The sequence below is a fragment of the Pseudophryne corroboree genome, chromosome 6 (assembly GCF_028390025.1).
Source record: "Pseudophryne corroboree isolate aPseCor3 chromosome 6, aPseCor3.hap2, whole genome shotgun sequence".
In the NCBI taxonomy this organism is placed as follows: domain Eukaryota; kingdom Metazoa; phylum Chordata; class Amphibia; order Anura; family Myobatrachidae; genus Pseudophryne; species Pseudophryne corroboree.
Genome location: NC_086449.1, coordinates 610,660,262 through 610,669,463, shown reverse-complemented (window position 1 = coordinate 610,669,463; position 9,202 = coordinate 610,660,262). Strand labels below are relative to the sequence as shown.

The 9,202-nt window shown below is 46.2% G+C and overlaps 1 long non-coding RNA gene across 1 annotated transcript in view; it reads right to left on the bottom strand.

Annotated features, from left to right (window-relative positions):
• Positions 1–349: 349 nt before the first annotated feature.
• LOC134935505 (uncharacterized) overlaps positions 350–9,202 on the bottom strand; it is a 222,137-nt gene continuing 213,284 nt past the window's right edge. Inside the window, exon 3 of the long non-coding RNA XR_010180200.1 lies at positions 350–760. This is a non-coding gene — a long non-coding RNA (uncharacterized LOC134935505). The remainder of the gene's footprint in view (positions 761–9,202) is intronic.

Below are 9,202 nucleotides of genomic sequence, written 5' to 3'. Positions count from 1 at the left end.
GGGGGAGGGAGTACCCAGGATTTTGTGAATTGCCCAGGATGTCCAGTTGTATTATAGTGGCTCCTGCTTGTGTCGGCTCACTCTCTACATGTTTCTCCACTATTCCAGAGCCAGCGGTTTCCTCAGGAGAAGTGTGTGGACTGGACATCTCAACTTCCTGAATATTTAAACCCCATTTGGCCAATCGGTGTTTGGTTTAATCATTGTCCACACCTGTTTTAGGTGATTTGATTTCACATGCTCTTAATTAGAACTTCACAACTCTAGCAGCTGATCTATTTTTATGTTATTCCGAAAATAGAATACATTAAAAATGCCAATTTTCATATGGAAAAAACAATATGTATAATATCATCTAAAAAAACTTTTTAACATTGTTTATTACATTAAAACAGTATTGACATCACAGAGAAATTCCCATATCAGACAGACATAGATACTTAAATTCCGTCCACACTCAGTGCCGTCCACAGTGTCAAAGGGTTACGGCGTCAGGGAGCTTAGTTCACAGCAGCGCTTACAAGCTGCCGATCAATGCTGATTTCCGGCTCTCGCAATAACTGTCCACCATGTGGTCTGGGACTCAGGTGGCTATGGGTATAATAAAACCATCCAAGATTGGTAACAGGTTATTTGGGGGGAGGGCGTACCCAGGATTTTGTGAATTTCCCAGGATGTCCAGTTGTATTATAGCGGCTCCTGCTTGTGTCGGGTGAATCTGGTGCTCTACTGTTGATTTATAGATGATTTCTTTTTTTATCTGGAAAGGGGATATTCAATCAGTCACCTCTTTTGTTAGTTATCTCAACACAAACACTTATGGACTCACTTTCACTAGCACGGTTCACGAAACTGAAGTCACTTTCCTGGGTATCACGCTACATGCCAGTGACATTAATAAAACAATACATACAAAGACCTTCAGAAAAAAAGTTGACTGTAATACATTTTTTAATTATTCCAGTTGCCATTATAAACCTTGCCTAAAAAACATACACAAGAGCCAATATTTTAGATTAAAAAGGAATTGTTCTGAAAAGAGTGATTTTGCTCATCAGAGTGCTGAATTAACACAATCATTTTTGGACCAGGGGTATCCTAAATGAATACTGGATAAAGGGGGTCATTCCGAGTTGTTCGCTCGCTAGCAGATTTTAGCAGCATTGCACACGCTAGGCCGCCGCCCTCTGGGAGTGTATTTTAGCTTAGCAGAATTGCGAACGAAAGATTAGCAGAATTGCGATTCTTAGCAGTTTCTGAGTAGCTCGAGACTTACTCCTACACTGCGATCAGCTCAGGCCGTTTCGTTCCTGGTTTGACGTCACAAACACGCCCTGCGTTCGGCCAGCCACTCCCCCGTTTCTCCAGCCACTCCTGCTTTTTATCCTGGCACGCCTGTGTTTTTCCGCACACTCCCAGAAAACGGTCAGTTTCCGCCCAGAAACACCCACTTCCTGTCAATCACACTCCGATCACTTCAACAATGAAAATTCTTCGTTCGGATGGGAGTAAATCTACTAAGTTTTGTGCTAAAATACTTAGCGCATGCGCAATGCATACCATGCGCATTTTCGCCTTAATCGCTCCGTTGCGAAAATCGTCAACGAGCGAACAACTCGGAATGACCCCCAAAGCTTTGAATGATACACATGAGAGAGGTAGAGAAGATTTACTGAGGATGTCTACTGAGGAAGGTACAGGTAGTACGAATCCAATGAAAAATGTACCTATCTTTACAGCCAGGTTTAATAAATCTTCTCATACTATTAAGAAAATATTAAATAAAAATCTACCGATTTTGAAAATGGATAAGATATTGTCAAGATGCCTGGAAGATGAGATTAGGGTCGTATTTAGAAAGGCAAACAATTTAAAAAACTATCTCTCACCAAGTCACCTTGTACCGTCTGTTGATTCTCAGACGTACATTTGAGTGATTGTATGGGTCTTCCCCTCAAGAAAAAGTTGTTACAAATGTATGAAACCAATATGCATTACATGCAGTTATATAAAACGTGAAGGGAACGGTTATTACCTGAACGTACCGCAGACGGATGTCTCACCCATGCACAGGGTGATAACAAGCGGCTTTCAACTACCTATCCCGTGCAGTAAGAGATTACAACGTCTCAGTGAGTAACAGCAACCAGTTGGTTTTATTATTTGCTCCATGGAAACAGCTATCTAAATTTGGACACCTCTATATGGTCATAGACGCTTATCACATCATTTGGAGGATATATTCCCATTTGAACTGTTAGATATGGAATTAATTTGAGAGACTAATTCTATCCCATATTTCAGCATCCCTTTCACACACTAATACACCATATGTTTGTATTTATTTATAGAGGCTTATAATACCTCAGTTATATGCTTTGGGAATTGTTGTGGTCTTTTAGTAAGTCTGTTATTGTTTTTATGTTAATAAATTGTTTTTTATCTACATCATTGGTATTGTGCGCCGACCTGGTGATTTGTTTTAGTTATAAATGTATTCTGTGCTTAGCTTTAGGTCCCATCGCCATGATATCTCATTATGGTATGCAATTATTCCAAAATACGGAAAAATCCGATATCCAAAATTCCTCTGGTCCCAAGCATTTTGGATAAGGGATACTCAACCTGTATATATATATATATATATATATATATATATACATACAGAGGAAAAACCACAGCACTCACCGCACCAGAAGCGGGGCACAGCTATGCACTTACCACTCACAGGGTGGGGTGCATGTAACACTGCACTCTCCACCACAGAAGCGGGGTACACAGCTGTACTTACCACTCACAGGGCGGGGTGCATGTAGCCCATGACCACATCGCTCTAATAAATACAAACAGAGAACCCAGCACTCACCAAAGTAAACTCACTTATCCTCAACAATTCAATAAATAAATGATGGGGGTTTAGTTGGTGGATTGGCCAATGCACGGAAGCCTGCATACCGATTTTCAAGGTACCCCACCTTCATGCAGGTACTAATCATCTTTGTGCCAGTGCAATAGGTGACTAGTGTGCCTTTAAAAGTCATAAAGTCTGTGGCAGGTACACATTACATCTAGCAGGCAGATGATGCAGCAGTGTGGTAGTCAGGTTTTAAGACTCTGTGATAGTGTAGGACCTGCATGAAGGTGGGGTACCTTGAAAATCGGTATGCAGGCTTCCGTGCATTGGCCAATCCACCAACTAAACCCCCATCATTTATTTATTGAATTGTTGAGGATAAGTGAGTTTACTTTGGTGAGTGCTGGGTTCTCTGTTTGTATATATATATATATATATGTGTGTGTGTGTGTGTGTGTGTGTTTTTCCGGGGGGGATAAATACTTCTGTATATATATGCATGTATGTATATACCAGTGACGTGCGGTGAGGTCACTGGTTGGGGAGGCACTGGCAGCTAAGAAGCCCTCCCCCCCCCCCACCTGAAAAAAAAAAGTGTGGTCCCCCAACACACCAGTAAAACCAGCACTAGGCAGAACCAGCCAGGGGGAGTAATGCCATAGCAGGGGAGACACTCAGTGTGGGGTCCCCCTGCCATTACATTAATCTGCCCCCCAGCCAGTCAGCCCAGGGTTGGAATTACTCGGAAAGTGGGAACCCCAAAAAATAAAAATGGGGTCCCCCCTCCCGAGCAGTAACCAGCACTGGGCTGATAGCCCAATGCTATGCCCCGCACCCCTGGTGGCGGTGGGTGCGGGGTTCATTGTGTGTTAATATTGTTCTTTACAGGTGGCCTACAGGTCCCAGCATGCTGGCACTTGGAGAACCACAAGTGCCAGCATGCCCGGACACAAAGGGCCTGCTGGCACCTGTAGTCCACCTGCAAAGAATAGTAATATTGTTCTTTACAGGTAGCCTACAGGTCCCAGCAAGCCTGCCCCAGCATGCTGGCACTTGGAGAACCACAAGTGCCAGCATGCCCGGACATAAAGTGCCCGCTGGCACCTGTAGTCCACCTGTAAAGAAAATATTAAAATAAAAACACCACACTATCTTGAAAACAAACTGTCACAACTGAGGGCCTGAGCTGACGGAAGGCAGCCTCAGTTGTAGGGGCTGAGATGTACCGGAACCTGGGAGGTTGTATCAGACCCCTGGACATGTAAGTAACATGAAGAGAAACCGCCCGAAGGCGTGACCACGACAACTTGAGTAAAAGTCAATGATATTTATTTATGACAAACTCCATGCATCACAGTAGCAGTAAAAAGTAACATAAAAATCAGCAGAGAAATAATAATACAGTTCCTGGGTACTACAGGGTGGCAGGGGCCACAGAGCTCTGGTGGTATGAGACAGTTCTTATTATCTGCAAGTTGGAAAGTCCTTACCAGGATCAACTGTAGCAATGAGGAAAGCCCAGGGTCGTACCAGCTGGTGTTCCAGGGAAAGCTGGACTGCTGTAGATAAAATGCTGCTGTGGGTACTGGTTAGAACCAGACAGGTGTTGGCACGGAGTGGATACTGGCTGGAACCAGTTAAATAATAAATAAAGCTTGAGAGCGATGCAATGTAGATGAAATGTAGAATTTGAGAGCGGAGAAATAATAATACCGGTGGAGAGTGGTAAACTGCAGAAAGGACACCGGCCCTTTAAGAGAAGCTGTACACTGCTGGAAGCTGAGCTGGAAGCAGGTGATGTTGTAGCTGGAAACAGGTGAGTCCAGAATGGATCGGAGAGTCAGGCTACACCGCAGATGGAATGCTGGTGCGGGTCTCTATAGCAGAAGTCTGGAGACAGGAGCTGGAACCTGGAAGACATTCACAGAAGAGAGACAAACTGGAACTAGGTTTGACAACCAAAGCACTGACGCCTTCCTTGCTCAGGCACAACCTATTTATACCTGCAGCAAGGAAGGCATTGGCTAGGCAATTATGCAAATTAATAATACTGACAACGGATTGGTAGGAATGATCAGCTGACAGAATCCAAGATGGCTGCGCCCATGCAGACACTTGGAGGGAAGTTTGGATTGTAATCCATGTGGTCTGGAAAACAGTAATGGCGGCGCCGGCCACCGGAGGCAGGAGACGCCAGGCTGACAGATGCACATCCGACCACGCGGACACAGCGGAGGCCGCGGCTGACGTAATCGCCACTCTGAATGCAGAAGCTCAGGGACGGCGGCGGAGGCCGCGGGAGACGCCATGCCAGATGTATAAGGCGTTACTGTGACTGCGTCCAGAGAGACAGGAAAGGATGCGGGAATGTGCACATCAGGATAACAGATGGGATCCGGTCCTGGAGCGCTGAGCCAGCCTTAGGAGGCATCTGATAGGTAAGAAATGGCGTCCAGATACCCGGATCGTGACAGCACCCCCCCCTTTAGGAGTGGCCCCAGGACACTTCTTTGGCTTTTGAGGAAACTTGGAATGGAATCTCCGGACCAAGGCAGGAGCATGGACATCAGAAGCATTGGTCCATGAACGTTCCTCAGGGCCATAACCCTTCCAGTCAATAAGATACTGAAGTTGACCGTAACGGTGACGTGAGTCCAGGATCTTGGCTACTTCATACTCAACGCCTCGTTGAGTTTGGACTTTCGGAGTTGGAGGAAGTGAGGAATGAAACCGATTCAAGATTAGCGGTTTCAACAGGGAAACATGGAATGTCCTGGGTATCTTTAAGAAGGGAGGCAACTGGAGTCTGTAAGCAACAGGATTGATGACTTGATCAATTTTAAAAGGACCGATGTAGCGAGGTGCAAACTTCATACTGGGAACTCTTAACCTCAAATTCTTCGTGGATAACCATACCCGATCACCCACCTTGAGAGCAGGAACTGCTCGACGCTTCTTATCCGCAAACTTCTTGTACCTGAACGATGCCTTGAGCAGAGCTGATCGTACGCTCTTCCAGATATTGGCAAACTGATGCAAGGTGATATCCACTGCGGGAACAGAAGTTGCTGGAAGCGGTTGGAACTCAGGGACTTTAGGGTGGAATCCAAAGTTGGTGAAGAATGGTGTTGAAGAAGATGAAGAATGATACTGGTTGTTATGACAGAACTCGGCCCAGGGAAGTAATTGAACCCAGTCATCTTGAGAGGAGGACACATAGATGCGGAGGAAGGACTCCAAGTCCTGATTCACCCTCTCAGTTTGACCATTGGTCTGAGGATGGTAAGCCGTGGAAAACTTTAGCTTGACTTGGAGGGCTTGACATAAACTTCGCCAGAATTTGGCTGTGAATTGAACTCCTCGATCTGAGATAATTTCTTCTGGAAGACCGTGGAGTCGAAAGATCTCTTGTATGAATACTTGAGCCAACTTGGAAGCTGACGGAAGACCGGTGAGAGGAATGAAGTGTGCCATCTTGGTGAACCGGTCAACTACCACCCAGATGGTATTAAACTTGTTGCACATGGGCAAATCTGTAATAAAATCCATCGACAAATGGGTCCATGGTCGACGGGGAACAGATAGTGGAACCAGTTGCCCCGCAGGCGACTGGCGGGATACTTTATGTTGAGCACACTTTGGGCAAGATGCAATAAACTCCAAAACGTCCTTTTTCAGAGTTGGCCACCAATAGGACCTAGAGATAAACTCCAGGGTTTTTTGGATACCTGTATGACCGGCAAAGCGGGAAGCATGGGCCCAATGCATGAGCTTCTTCCTTAGCGTCGGTTTCACAAAACTTTTCCCTGATGGGGGCGTAGAGTCCATCCCTACCGTGGAGAATGCCAACGGACTTATAATAGGATGCTTGTCTGAAGACTCTGACTCATTTTCTTGCTCCCATGAGCGGGAAAGGGCATCGGCCTTGCGATTCTGAGAGCCCGGACAGAACTGGAGTTTAAAGTCGAACCTGGAAAAGAAAAGTGCCCATCTGGCCTGACGAGGGTTGAGACATTGTGCGCCTTTCAGATATAGAAGGTTCTTGTGGTCTGTAAGGATGGTGATTGAATGAGAAGCTCCCTCCAACAGATATCTCCACTCCTCTAGAGCGAGCTTGATGGCTAGCAACTCCTGGTCGCCAATGGCATAGTTGCGCTCCGCTGGGGAGAACTTCCGTGAGAAGAAACTGCAAGGATGTAAATGGCCATCTTTAGCCCTCTGAGATAACACCGCTCCTACTCCAACGGAGGAGGCATCCACCTCTAGGATGAAAGGAGAGTCGATGTCAGGCTGTTTCAGGACAGGCGCAGAGATGAACCTCTGTTTTAAAAGATGAAAAGCTTGCATGGCTTCTTCAGACCACTTGGACGGGTTAGCACCCTTCTTGGTGAAAGCAGTAATAGGCGCCACAATGGTGGAAAAGTCTCGTATAAACTTTCGGTAATAATTGGCGAACCCTAAGAACCTCTGGACCCCTTTGAGGGTTAAGGGATCCGGCCAATTCTGGATTGCTTGTAGTTTCTCAGGATCCATCTCTAGTCCGGAACCGGACACAATGTACCCTAGAAACGGAATGGACTTGACTTCAAAGACGCATTTCTCTAATTTGCAATAGAGATGATTGACACGGAGACGGGACAGAACCTCCTTTACCCAAAAACGATGTTCCTCTAAATTGTTGGCAAAAATGAGGATATCATCTAGATAGACCACGACATGACGGTATAGAATGTCTCTGAAGATCTCATTGACAAAATGCTGGAAGACAGCTGGAGCATTGCTCAATCCGAAGGGCATGACGAGGTACTCATAATGTCCGTCACGGGTGTTAAATGCGGTCTTCCACTCGTCACCCTCACGGATCCGGATGAGATTGTATGCACCTCTCAAGTCCAGCTTTGTAAAGATGGTAGCTCCGCTAACTCTGTCAAAGAGCTCAGTAATCAGGGGTAAAGGATAGCGGTTCTTGATGGTAATGTCGTTCAAACCTCTGTAGTCGATGCACGGCCGCAGACCACCATCTTTCTTTTTTACAAAAAAGAAGCCTGCGCCGGCTGGAGAAGAAGAAGGTCGAATGAACCCCTTTGCTAGGTTCTCTTTAATGTATTCCTCCATAGAATGCGTCTCGGGCAGAGACAACGGATAAGTTCGGCCTCGAGGTGGAACCTTCCCTGGAACGAGATCAATCGGGCAGTCCCATTCTCTATGAGGAGGAAGGATATCAGCAGAAGCTTTACTGAACACATCCGTGAAATCTTGATATGGAGGAGGTGGAACATCAGACGACCTGGGGGAGGAAGAACAGACAGGCAACACTTTAAACAAACATGTCTCAGCACAGGAGGGACCCTATGCCAGGATTTGCGTAGTCGTCCAATCAATTGTAGGATTGTGAAGACGGAGCCATGGAAGGCCCAGGACCACAGGATGTGTGGCTCTTGGAATCACTAAAAGTGAAATAAGTTCGGAATGAAGAACTCCCACTCTCAGACGAACTGGTAGAGTCCTTAGAGCAATAACTGTATCAAAAATTTTACTGCCATCCACGGCAGTTAAGGAAAAGGAGGAAGGAAGTCTCTCGGTGGGTAGGGACCACCGTTTAACATAGGCTTTGGTAATAAAGTTCCCAGCTGCTCCGGAATCCAGGAGGGCAATGACGTTCTGATAACGTTGAGCAACTTGAAGCGAGACTGGGAGATTACAATCTTGAGGAGATGGAGAGGAGATCATTACTCCTAGCCGGCCCTCTCCTTGGCGAGCTAGGATTTGAAGTTTCCCGGACGTTTGGGACAGGCATGAATAGTGTGAGACGGGGCTGCACAATACAGACAGAGAGACTCAGAGAGACGTCTTCGGCGCTCAGCAGGAGTTAAACGGGAATGGCCAATTTGCATGGGTTCATCTTTAGTTGGTGACAGTTGGCGAGGAGGAGGAGCAGAAGATTTTGGAGCAGATGATCTTCCACGCTCAGTTGCTCTCTCTCTGAAACGTAAGTCAACTTTTGTACAAAGTGAGATTAGCTCATCTAACTTGGAGGGTAAGTCTCTGGTAGCTAACTCATCTTTAATACGCTCGGATAAACCATGCCAGAATGCAGCATACAGGGCCTCGTCGTTCCATGCCAGTTCAGATGCCAGGATCTGGAACTGTATAAGATATTGTCCTACAGTATGTGATCCCTGGCGTAAACGGAGAATCTTAGACGAAGCTGAAGTTACCCGGCCTGGCTCGTCGAAGATGCGCCTGAATGTTGACACGAATGCAGTGTAAGAAGATAGCAGGGTGTCAGACCTCTCCCATAACGGTGATGCCCAGTCAAGGGCTGAGCCACTGAGAAGTGAGATGATG